This window comes from Trachypithecus francoisi, unplaced genomic scaffold (genome assembly GCF_009764315.1).
Source record: "Trachypithecus francoisi isolate TF-2019V2 unplaced genomic scaffold, Tfra_2.0 Contig01436, whole genome shotgun sequence".
NCBI lineage: Eukaryota > Metazoa > Chordata > Mammalia > Primates > Cercopithecidae > Trachypithecus > Trachypithecus francoisi.
The window spans coordinates 2,558,702-2,572,771 of NW_022681430.1; the positions used below are offsets into that span (position 1 = coordinate 2,558,702).

The window sequence follows — 14,070 nt, forward strand, 5'->3', positions numbered from 1 at the left end:
GTGTAAGTTACTATATTGCACTTGGTTCACCTAACCTTTTTTCGATCCTCCTTTGTGCAAGGCACTGGGAAAACAAATATGAAAAGCTTCAAGAAGTTGAAACTAGCAAGAGAGATAAATATGTTAACCAAAAGATGTGCTTAAGCATGATGGTGCCATAATAGAGGTAGATTATGAGTTACAATGAAAGTACAAAGGCTGGAATGGCCTGGAAACTCAGAGAAGTGTACTCAAGAACGAAAAGCTTGAATTAAATTTTAAGAAGGTGTGTAGAACTTTGCCAAGTAGAGAAAGGGAGAAGTTCTCTCCAGATTGATGAAAGAGCTTGCCCTCTGTGCAATGATACAGACATGAAACAGCCTGGCATGTCACAGGAAATGCCAGTCATCAGACAGTAGAGTGTGAGGCGATGAAGATGGACTAGTGCTAGAGATGGACTAGAGAAGTTGGCAGGGGTCTGGAGTTTGGACCAAATCTTGTAGCCAGTCCTTTCTAACCATTCCATTCATACTACACATGGAAAATGGAAACACCTCTGGTACACTGGGCTGCAACACACCTGTCCAGCCATGGCCAATGGAGAGTCATTGAAGATATCTAAGTGAGAAAACAATATGATCAGATTTGCATTCTAAATCATGGTTTGGAAGGTAGATCAGTATGAAACACTAGATTAAAGTCAGAAAGATCCGTGAGAAGGCAGTGGCAATAATCCAGAGATGGCAGAAGCCTAAATCAGAATAGTGGCTGTGAAATTAAAAGAGTGGAAAGATTCAAGACATTGTTATAAGGTAAAATTAACAAGCCTTACGGTTGATTGGATGTGGAGGGTGAAGGAAGATGCAGATTTTAAAATGGCCCCCAGCTTGAGTGACTAGTAGTGGCCCCACTGGGATAGAAAAGAGAAGAAGGGGAGGACTGTGTAGACAGCAGTCAGTTCTGTTATGTTCTCGTTGAACTGATGTGCCAGTGAAGCTACCTGATAGATGGTTAAATGCCAGGGAAATTACATATGGACTCAGAAAGAAGACTGGAGTAGAGTTAAAGATACAGGGGTCATGGACAGATACAACTGTTAGAGCCAAGAGAACAGATGAGCTTGTTGAGAGAAGACATAATTAAGAAATGAAAGGGGCTGAGGGTATTTGAGGGGAACACAGAGGAAGGAAAGCCTGTGGGAAATAACATTGGCATTTCTTTGATGCATAATGAGATCTTCTCAACTGACTGAACACTGGGACTGTTTGAAAAGAGTGACTCTCTGTAATCCTTCTAAATCTGTCTAAATGATCTTTAAAATAATCTCTGGGAATTCCAGAAGATTAGTCCCCTAATACAGGCTGATGCCTTTTGTGAAACTGAATATTTTTTAAATTACATCATTTAAAGTACTTTTAATGAAGCCATAGTTATGGTTTTCTCTTAACATTTTTCTACAGTATATTGTGATTATCTACTCACATGTCTACACCTTCTCACTATACTATTAAATCCTCAAGGGCCCCCAACCCTAGTGTCTAGCATTGTACTTGGCACATAGTACACAGTTGATAAATATTTGTGAATTAACATAAATTTGAGCTTTAGAGTTCAATATACACAGAGTGTGATATAACAGTTTTTAGAACTCAGGTCCAACAGGCTTTCCAAAGTTTTGCAATGGAAATTTGTTAAATGGCCAAGAGACACTATAGTTTTAACGTGCAATGTCCCTTATAATGGTCAACATTGATAAAGATGCATGATATATTCATACACTCTAATATCATATAGATAAAAGAATGAATCAACTAAAGCTACACACAGTAACATGGATGAATCTCACAATCAGTGACAGAAGCTGCATGAAAAAGAATGCATACTGTACAATTCCCATCATATAAAGCTTAAAAACAAGCAAATTTAATATCTAGTTTTAGAAGTCTGGTTAGCAGTTACCTTTGGAGGGGAGTGCACCAATGGAAAGGGTCACAAGAAGGACTTTTGGGGAACTGGTCATAAGTTCTATTTCTTGATCTGGGTGCTGTTTACATGGACATGTTCACTTTATGAACGCTGATTGAGCCATACACAGGATTTGTGCACTTTTCTGTACCACTGTTACACTTGTGTAAAAATTTACTTCACAAAAATAATGAAACATAATCCTATAAGAGAAAGTTGTAACATAAAAGAATAAGCTCTACATGTGAAGTAGGAGCACAGCATTAAGCAAATAGTTGGAATGACACTAATCTACCAATAAAAAAGGAGAGTGAGCCCAGGAACAGTGGCTCATGCCTGTAATGCTAGTACTTTGGGAGGCCAAAGTGAGTAGATCACTTGCGGCCAGGAGTTCAAGAACAGCCTGGCCAACATGGTGAAACCCCATCTCTCCCCAAAAATACAAAAAATTAGCAGGGCATGGTGGTGTGCGCTTGTAGTCCAGCTACTTGGGAGGTTGAGGTCAGAGAATCACTTGAACCCAGGATGGGAGGCAGAGATTGCAGTGAGCCGAGATCATGCCACTGCACTCCAGCCTGGGCAACAGAGCGAGACCTTGCCTCAAAAAAAAAAAAAAGAGAAAGAAAGGAGAGTGAGAGGAATAAGTAAACAAAGACTTGAGAGGATCTTCATACATATTTTTGGAGCACTTTATAGTGAAAAGGCTGCAGAAATATGTATGAAGATCCTCTCTCTATAGAGAAAAGGCTCCAGAAATATGTATGAAGATCCTCTTGAGTCTTTGTCTCTACATACTAAGCTGTACTCAGCATAGGGTAAGATACCCTAGTCTAAGCAAAAAGTAAATAAATAAATAACATAAAAAATAAATAAATAAATAAATATAAATAAATAAAACAAAAAGTAAATAAATAAATAAATACTGGGAAAAGAACAACTTCCATGGAGCTATGAACTGAGGAGCTCACAATGTTTTGGATGACTTATCACAAAATCACAACAAAGAGAAATTCCAGGCTTTTTTTGTTTGTTTGTTTTTTTGACAGAGTCTTACTCTGTTGCCCAGGCTGGAGTGCAATGGCGGGATCTCGGCTCACTGCAACCTCTGCCTCCTGGGTTCAAGTGATTCTGCTGCCTCAGCCTCCTGAGTAGCTGGGATTACAGGCACCCACCACTACGTCCAGCTAAGTTTTGTATTTTTAGTAGAGATGGGTTTTCACCATGTTAGTCAGGTTGGTCTCAAACTCCTGACCTAAGGTGATCCACCTGCCTTGGCCTCCCAAAGTGCTGGGATTATAGTCGTGAGCCACTGTGTCCGGCCCCAGTTCCACATCTTATAAATAAGAATATTTAGCTTTAAGGTAAAAGCCACTGTAGACCTATCCTAGAAGAGGTTAAATTCAAATTTTAATAGGGTCAAACTGATCCACAAATACATTAACTACAGGCCAGGATAAAGCTCAACATTCGTTAAAGGAAGACAATAAAATCTAAACTCTATCTAACAACCAATTTAAAGAAAACCTCACTAGACATGAAAAGAAGTAGGAAAATATGACCTTTAACAAGGAGAAAAATTAGTTGAATATAGAGACCCAAAAATGAAAGAGAAGCTAGAACTAGCAGGCAAGGACTTTAAGATTGTTGCCATAAATATATTCAATGATCTAAAGGAAAACATGAACACAATAAAGAGAGAAATGGAAACAAACCAAAAGAAAAAGAGATCCAATTGGAATTTCTAGAGGTAAAGAATACCTGAAATGAACACAGGAAATAGAAACTATCTAAACTGAAGCATGGAGAGAAAAGAGGGTTTAAAAGTGAATAGTTTCTCAGTGATCTGTGAATCAAAATTAGCAGTCTGACAATTGTACAATTGTAAAATTAGAAGGGAGATTAGGAGGATGGAAGGGGGCAGCAAAGAAAATCCTTCATGAAATGACTACTAATTTTCTTTTTTTTTTTTTTTTTTTTTTTTTTAGAGACGGAGTCTCGCTCTGTCACCTGGGCTGGAGTGCAGTGGCCGGATCTCAGCTCACTGCAAGCTCCGCCTCCTGGGTTCACGCCATTCTCCTGCCTCAGCCTCCCAAGTAGCTGGGACTACAGGCGGCCGCCACCTCGCCCGGCTAGTTTTTTGTATTTTTTAGTAGAGATGGGGTTTCACCATGTTAGCCAGGATGGTCTTGATCTCCTGACCTCGTGATCCGCCCGTCTCGGCCTCCCAAAGTGCTGGGATTACAGGCTTGAGCCACCGCGCCCGGCCACTAATTTTCTTTTTCTAAATCCCCCATAACTGTTTATTAGAATGTGAATATGTCCCAAATTAATAACTAAAAAATCAAGTTACATCAAGTTACAGAGTATGCAAAAATACAAACTAGCAATTCACCAATAGATAATAGTATCTTCATAACCCATACACTAAAATAATAAAATGGCTACAGAAGAAAATCCAGGTGACTGACTACAGCAATGCCTTCCATGTTCCCCACACATCCTGAGCAAAGCAAAAGACAAAAGATTAATCATGAAACATAGTAATCTAAGCAAGCCCACATATATATATTTTTGGGGATATCCCACTAACCTGAACAGTAGTATCATTACAGCTGACACAACTTCCAGAAAACTGCTAAGTGCTTAATATTATCCACAAGAAAGCAAAACTAAATATTAGTATGCACATTTCTGAATGAGAACCTTTCATATACTAAGAGAATGCATGCCTTTAAGTGGTACTATTTGAGCAGAAATTCGTCATTGTATTCTTTAGACACACTGAAACCAAAGATTTAACTGAACCATATTCCATAATATACTGCAAAACTCAAATATCAGCATTGTCAAATTAATTATCCATGCCTGCTGGTAAATATGGTCATAAAACTAGGTTGCATTTCATTTACTGGAAGGTTTTTTTTTGTTTTTTTTTTTTTTTTTTTTTTTTTTTTTTTGAGACGGAGTCTCGCTCTGTCACCCAGGCTGGAGTGCTGTGGCCGGATCTCAGCTCACTGCAAGCTCCGCCTCCCGGGTTCACGCCATTCTCCTGCCTCAGCCTCCCGGGTAGCTGGGACTACAGGCGCCGCCACCTGTCCGGCTAGTTTTTTGTAGTTTTTAGTAGAGACGGGGTTTCACCGTGTTAGCCAGGATGGTCTCGATCTCCTGACCTCGTGATCCGCCCGTCTCGGCCTCCCACAGTGCTGGGATTACAGGCTTGAGCCACCGCGCCTGGCCACTGGGAGGTTTTAAGACAAAATTAACACTTCAAAATTTGATGCTACCAGTATTAAACCAGTTATTGCCTGAGTAATAAAATGCCACACAATCTACTGCTGGAAAGTGAGATTGCTTAAATGGTTTGGGCTGCCTGATCATTGCAACAGAGGCACCCAACTCAGATGGGATTCCACTAGTCTTACCAGTTCCCAGCCTGATGGGAAACATTATTTAACGTATGGCCCCATAAACATACTACTCACGAAACCATAACAAATCTTTTCTGTTTGTTGAGATAATTCTTCTCCAGAAAAAAGCATGCCCCCCTCTCTAATCAACTTTGATGCTTACAGAAATTAAAAAACAAAATTTACTAAACTACATAAACCTATTAAGGCATTTTAGAAATTGACTTCCAGAATAATAGAACATTTTTAAGCTCTCAAAATCCTGCTGTTTATAGGGCCACCTTACATTTGTGGAAATATACACTGCACTGAGAGAAGAATATATTACCTATAAGCTGTTCTGTGGCAAAATGATAGCTTATTTCTACTGTCTTCTTAGTTTGATTTGATCAAGACCAATAGGTCTGAGCTTCTAGTGATCAAGTTCTATTATGTCCTATAGTGATGGGCTTCCAGAATGAAAAGAAAACAGTAATTGAGGAATCCAAACATTCCACAGATTAAGCTAAGTCTAATGAAGACATAGCATGAAAAAGGTTGCAATCATTCCAGATAAGTGGATAATTTTATAAAACTAAAATCAAAGCACTGAAGATATGGAAAATTTCATAAGTATGAAGTAATAAGATACAAAAATGACACAGGAATTACAAAAATATTTGCCAGGCCAGGTATCAGAGCCCCAGCATCAAGAAGTGGTTGACTCATGGGTTGGTAAGAAGAATTTACTGACAACAGTATAGGTTTGAAAAAGGAAACCACTATTACAAAGTTGCCAGAGAGTGCAGCAGGCACCTCAGTGAGAGGACGGAGTGCACCGTGGTGGATTTTTCCTTAGTAGTAGTTATGAACTTTAAGGCAGAAGCTTGAGGGTAACTGGGACCATACTAGCCACATAGGTCATAATAAATGATTACATTTATAGTAATTTTGGTGCCTTAATGTCAAGCAAGGATTACACAGTGACTTTTGACATGGCATTCTGGAGATATATAGAAAGTCTAGTTACTTACAAACTTTAAGTTGAAAAGAGACCTGGAACTAGATGCCAACTTTGGATACTAGGGAAGTTTAATTACTCCTAAATTCTTCAGATAAGTTTTGCCTGTTTTGTGGTCAATAGTTGGTCTTTGCTTCCTTCTAAATTCCTCAGATAAGAAGTATTTGTCTCCAGGGCCTATTACTGGGTGGTTTTTGTTCTCCTCAATATTTAAATTTCAGACTTGAGAAATGGGCTATACATTGCCTTCCAGGGGAGAAGAGAAATGCCTTAGATGTTCTGAGAGCACTGCACCTTCGGTTTGTTTTCAGTGATTGGTGGAACATGAACAGGAACCACATTACTGCTTGGGGACATGTCGTTTTCAGCTCTGTCTGATATTTGCTTCTGCGAAACAATGTGGGATATCTCTGTTAGAATTGTCTGAAAAGTAGCTTCTACATTTGTAGAGTCTAGAGCAGATGTCTCATTGAATGACAAATCATTTTTTTCTGCCAAAGCTCTTGCTTCAACTGTAGGAAATTCCCTGAGATGACGTAAATCACTCTTATTTGTCCATGATAACATGACAACAATGTTACTATCAGTGTGATCTGTCAGTTCTTTCAGCAATCGTTCTATATTTTCATATGTGAGATGTTTAGCAATGTCTTAAACCAATAAGGTACCTACATCTCTATGATAATATGCTTATGTTATAGCTTGGTATTACTCTTGCCCTGCTCTATCCCATACCTGTGCCTTTATTGTTTTCCTATCAATCTGGATGCTTCTTGTTGCAAACTACACCAATGGTACACTTGCTTTCCAGACTAAACTCATTTTGAGTAAATAAAGACAGGAGATTATTCTTTCCAACACCAGAATCTCCAATAAGGGTAACATTAAAGAGGTACTCATTCTCATTGTTGCACATGCCCATTGCACAACTGAGGAGTGAAGGGGTCGGAGCGGCAGTGGCATCTGTGAGACTAGGGAGGCACTGCTGCTCCTAATTTTCTACATTTGATGAAAAGTACCAATCCCGAGATCCAAGAATCTCAATGATCCTCAGGCAGGCAAAATAAAAACAGAGAAAACTACAAATTATGTCAACACGTACTGATGAAAAATAATGATAAAAAGTTGCCAGGCAGTGACCAAAGACTTAGATTACAACACTCAATTCCCTTTGAATACTTGGAAAACTTTCTCAGGAAGAAAGGATATAAACAATCCTACACTGTAAGGATTAGAAAAAAATAAATATTTATTTAATGCCTAGCCATTGACAAACATTCACAAGCATCAGTACCATCCAGGAAAACATGACCTCACTAAACAAACTAAATAAGGCAGCAGTAACAAATTTCAGAGTGACAGAGATATGTAACCTTTCTGACAGATAATTCAAAATAGCTGTTTTGAGGAAGCTCAATGAAATGCAAGATAAAACAAAGAAGAAATTCAGAATCCTATCAGATAAATTTAATGAAGAGACTGAAATAATTAAAAAGCAGAAATAATTGTCAGGCAGAAATTCTGGAGCTAAACAATGCAATTGATAAACTGAAGAATGCATCAGAATCTCTCAACAGCAAAACTGATCAAGCAGAAGAAAGAACTAGTGAGCTTGAAGACGGGCTATTTGAAAATACAGAGTCAGTGGAGTCAAAAGAAAAAAGAATAAAAAAACAATGAAGCATGCTTACTTGGTCTAGAAAATAGCCTCAAAAGGGAAATCAAAATTATTGGCCTTAAAGGGGTGGTAGAGAGAGAGAATAGGGTAATTTAATCAAAGAGATAATAACAAAGAACTTTGCAAACCTAAAGAAAGATGTCAATATTCAAGTACAAGAAGGTTATAGAACACCAAGCAGATTTAACCCAAATAAGACTACCTCAAGTGATTTAATAATCAAACTCCCAAAGGTCAAGGATAAAGAAAAGATTCTAAAAGCACCAAGACAAAAGAAATAAGTAACATATAAGGCAGCTCCAATATGTCTGACAGCAGATTTCTCAGTGGAAACCTTACAGGCCAGAAGAGTAGTATGATATTTAAAGTGCTGAAGAAAACCCTCTTATCCCAGAATATTATATCCAGTGAAAATATCTTTCAAACATGAAGGAGAAATAAATACTTTATCAGACAAACAAAAATTGAGTGATTTTTTAAAACACCAGACCTGTCTTTTAAGAAATGCTAATGGGAATTCAATCTGAAAGAAAGGGACATTAATGAGAAATAAGAAATCATGTAAAGGTACAAAACTTACTGGTAAGTAACAATAAGTACATAAACAAATAAAGAATATTATAACAGCGTAATTGTGGTGTGCAAACTACTTATATCTTGAGTAGGAAGACTAAAAAAGATGAATCTATCAAAAATAATAACTACAACAAATTTTTAAGACACAGAGAGTATTATAAGGTATAAACAGAAACAACAAAAACATAAGAGAGGAGATGAAGTTAAAGTATTGAATTTGTATTAGTTTTCCCCTTGCTTGTTCGTTAGTTTCTGTGTTCAATTTTGCAATCAGAGTTAAGTTGTCATCAGCTTAAAATAATGGGCTATAAGATGTTATTTGCAAGCCCCATGGTAACCTCAAATCAAATACCTACAACAGTTACACACACACAAAAAAGAAAAAAATCAAAACACACCACCAGAAAAAAATCATTTCCAAAAAAAACAAGACAGCAAGGAAAAAATGAAGAGAAGACCACAAAACAACCAGAAAACAAATAACAAAATGGCAGGAGTAAGTCTTTACTTATCGTTAATAACACTGAATGTAAATGGACTAAACGCTCCAATCCAAAGACATAGACTGGCTACATGGATTAAAAACACAAAACAAAACAAGACCCAGTAATCTGTTGCCTACAAAAAACACACTTTACCTATAAAGACACACATAGACTGAAAACAAAGGGATGGAAAAAGATATTCCATGCAAATGAAAACCAAAAAAACCAGCAGGAGTAGCTATACCTATATCAGACAAAATAGATTTCAAGACAAAAACTATAAATACAGACAAAGATGGTCATTATATAATGGAAAAAGGATCAATTCAACAACAGGATATAACAATTGTAAATATAAATACACTAGACGCTGGAGCACCCAGATATGTAAAGTCAATATTTGTTTATTTATTTATTTATTGAGACAGGGTCTTACTCTGTTGCCAGGCTGGAGTGCAGTGGTATGACCAAGGCTCACTGTAATGGGTCACTGTAGCCTGGACCTCCCAGGCTCAGGTGATCTTTCCATTTCAGCCTTCTGGGTAGCTGGGACTACAATTACACACTACTATGCCCAGCTAATTCTTTGTAATTTGTTGTAGAGACATGGTTTTACCATGTTTCCCAGGCTGGTCCCAAACTCTGGACTCAAGTGGCCCACCTGCCTTGGCCTCCGAAAGTGCTAGCATTACAGGTGTGAGCTACCACATCCAGCCTAATGTCTTAAAACATTAAAAAAAAAAAAAAAAAAAAAAAAAAAAACTGAAATCATATAAAATATCTTCTCTGACCACAATAGACTAAAACTAGAAATCAATAACAAGAAGAACTTGGAAACTATACAAATACATGAAAAGTAAACAATATGCTCCTGAATGACCAGTGGGCCAATGAAGAAATTAAGAAGAAAACTGAAAAATTCCTGGAAACAAACGGATATTCACTGTCACCACTGTTACTCAACATAGGACTGAAAGTCTTAGTGAGAGCAATCAGACAAGAGAAAGAAAGAAAGGGCATGAAAATTGAAAAGGAAGAAGTCAAATTATCTTTGTTTGCAAATGTTATAATCCTATGTTTAAAGAAACTAAAGACACCACCAAGAAACTATTAGAGCTGATAAACAAATTTAGTGAAGTTACAGGATACAAAATCAACATACAAAAATCAGTAGCATTTATTTATTTATTTATTTATTTATTTATTTATAGAGACAGAGTCTCGCTCTGTCCCCCAGGCTGGAGTGCAGTGGCATGATCTCGGCTCACTGCAACCTCCACCTCCAAGGTTCACGCCATTCTCCTGCCTCAGCCTCCCAAGTAGCTGGGTCTACAGGCACCTGCTACCACGTCCAGCTAATTTTTTTGTATTTTTTTAGTAGAGACGGGGTTTCACCATGTTAGCCAGGATGGTCTCGATCTCCTGACCTTGTGATCCACTCACCTCGGCCTCCCAAAGTGCTGGAATTACAGGCATGAGCCACCGTGCCTGGCCAAAAATCAGTAGCATTTCTATATGCCAACAGCAACAGTCTGAAAAAGAAATTGAGAAAGTAATTCCATTTACAATAGCTATAAATAAAATACTTAGGAATAAACTTAACCAAAGAAGAGAAAGATCTCTACAATGAAAACTATAAAACATTGATGCAAGAAATTAAACAGGGCATAATAAAAACAGAAAGATATTCCATGTTCATGGATTGAACGAATCAATATTATTAAAATGTCCATACTACCCTAAACAGTCTACAGATTCAATATAATCCCTATCAAAATACCAATGACTTTTTTTATAGATATAGAAAAAACAATCCTAAAATTTATATGGAACCACAAAAGACCCAGAATAGCCAAAGCCATCCTGAACAAAAAGAACAAAACTAGACGAATCATATTACCTGACTTCAAATTAAACTACAGAGCTATAGTAACCAACATGGCATGGTACTTGCATAAAAACGGACACGTAGATCAATGGAACAGAATAGAGAACCCAGAAAAAAGTCCATACATCTACAGTGAACTAATTTTTGACAAAGTTGCCAAAAACACACAATAGGGAAAAGACAGTCTCTTCAATAAACGATGCAATAAATATACAGAAGAATGAAACTAGACCCCTATCTCTCACCATATAGAAAAATAAAATCAAAATGGATTAAAGACTTAAATTTAATACCCAAAACTTTGAAACGACTAAAATAAAACTTTGGAGAAACTCTTCAGGACATTGGTCTGAGCAGAAATTTCTTGAGCAGTACCCCAAAAGCACAGGCTGCCAAAGCAACAAAGGACAAAGAGCATCACATCAAGTTAAAAAGCTTCTGCACAACAAAGGAAACAATCATCATAGTGAAGAGATGACCCACAGAATGGGTGGAAATATTTGTAAACTACCCATCTGGCAAGGGATTAATAAGCCAAATATATAAGGAGCTCAAACAACTTAATAGGAAACAAAACAAATTTAATAGTCTGATTTTAAAATGAGCTTAAGATCTGAACAGACGTTTCTTGAAAGAAGACATCAAATGGCAAACAGGTATATGAAAATGTGCTCAAAATCACTGATCATCACAGAAGTGCAAATTCAACCTACTATGAAATATCATCTCACCCCAGTTAAAATATTTTTTATCAAAAAGACAGGCAATAACAAATGGGGGTGAAGACGTGGAGAAACAGAAATCCTCATACAACATTGGTGGGAATGTAAATTAGTATAGCCGCTATAAAAACAGTATGAGGTTCCTCAACAAACTAAAATAGAACTACCATATGATCCAACAACCCCACTGCTAAGTTTATACCCAAAAGGAAGAAAATTAATATATCAAAGAGATATCTATACTCCCATGTTTATTGCAGCACTATTCACAATAGCCAGGATTTGGAATCAACCTAAGTGACCATCAACAAATGAATGGATAAAGAAAATGTGGTGCATACACACAGTGGAATACTTTTCAGTCATAAAAAATAATAAGATTCTGTCATTTGCAATGACATGGATGGAACTGGAGGACATTATGTTAAGTGAAATAAGCCAGGCACAGAAAGACAAACTTCATATGTTCACACTCATTTGTGGGAGCTAAATTTAAAACAATTGAACTCATGGAGACAGGCAGCAGGAGGATGGTTACCAGAGGCTGGGAAGGGTAGTGGGGGCAGGGGTAGGAAAAGGGGATGGTGAGTAGGTACAAAAATATCCTTAGATACAATGAATATGATCTCATATTTGAAAGCACAAAAGGGTGACTACAGTAAGCAATAATTTGTTACACATTTTGGAATTACTGAGGGGGTATAATTGAAATGTTAGTAACACAAAGAAATGATGAATTCTTAAGGTGATGGATTTACCCTGATGGGAGTATTACACATTATGTGCCTGTATCAAAATATCTCATGTACTCCATCAATATATACACCTACTATGTACCCATAAAAATTAAAAATAAAAAAGTTAAAAATATAAAATATACATGACATAAGGTTGATCACCTTTAAAAAAAAAGTTGCCAGAGAAAACAGTGGGACAGAGATAATATTAACACTGATTTATCATCAGAGACAAGTCAGCCAGAAGAAAATAGAACAAGATTTTTAAGGTCTCGAAAGAAAAAAACTGTCAACCTGTAACTGTATATCCAACACATATATTCCTCAAAACACAAAATATAAATACATTTTTTACTCTACAAGAAATGTTTTAAAAGTTCCTCAGGCTAAAGGAAAATGATACCACATGTATCACATAGAGATATAGTTCTAGAAAAAGGAATGAAGAGTTTCAGAAGAGGTAAACATTTGAGTATACATAAAAAGTTTTTCTCCTCATTTTTTAATCTCCTTAAGAGGTAACTGACTGTCCTAAACAAAATACTAACAATGCATATATTTAAAGAAACTTATAACCTATTTCCTCCTCTCTATCCTTCAAGCAAGCTATTGTTATATTTGTCATACATTTTATCTAAATCTATGACAAATATGAATACACACACACTATGGAGGCTGAAGGAAATAGTGCCCTTGTCAAACCAGAATTGCCTAAAAGCATTGTTGTTTTAGGGTAGTAATGGTTAAGAACTTGGGCTTGGGGCCAGTCACAGTGGTTCACGTCCAGCACCTTAAGGAGGTGGAGGTGGAAGGATTACTTGAGGCCAGGAGTTTGAGACCTGTTTGGGCAATATAGTGAGACCTTGTCTCTACAAGAATTGCAAAATTAGCCAGATGTGTTGGAACGTGCCTGTAGTCCCAGCTAATATACAAATATACAAAGCAAATATATATGGTTTTGTATGTAAATGGAACTTCTTGAGTGCTTTCTATCCTTACTACCACTGAAGGTGAAATTGCTGCTGCTCCTTTAGGGGACTAGAACTGGCTTCTCTTATTGGGTTGTGGTAGTCAAGCACTCTGTGTGTGTGTGTGTGTGTGTGTGTGTGTATACATATGCTTGTCTGTAGAGTAAATCATGCTTTGTAGTTTGGTATTGGAATTCTCTGCTCATTGACACTTGGCTTAAGTCTTCTTCCTCCTTGAGGTCTCATCCTAGTAGAAATTAACGTTTGCCCTTTTTGTTCCACAGAATCAGGAATTGGAGGAACACCCAGTAATGGGTACAGAGAAATGGAGCAGAGAGCAAGAAGGAGCAGAGGGAGAATAACAGAGTGCCTGGGGGCATGCAGACGATTCAGGAAGGGACTAACATTAGGTCTGAGTTATTAAGAAGGTATTCACATTGCAAATCGCCCATGAACAGCCTCCATCCCCTGTGGGACCCAGCTGGGACCCATAGTTTGGACAGCAGAAGTGAGTTAGGAAGACATCAGAGCTGTAGACACTGGAATATGACTGTTCTCATAGCAGATTAAGACAGAGGTTGGCTTCTGTTAACATTATAAAAATTGTTTTTCTTCTTTATTTCATAGCATTTTACTCTAGGAAAGTTAAGATGCTAGAGAGACAC

The 14,070-nt window shown here is 37.3% G+C and overlaps 1 pseudogene; it reads right to left on the reverse strand.

Annotated features, from left to right (window-relative positions):
* Positions 1–6,621: 6,621 nt before the first annotated feature.
* Positions 6,622–7,312, reverse strand: LOC117091586 (annotated as a pseudogene).
* Positions 7,313–14,070: the final 6,758 nt, after the last annotated feature.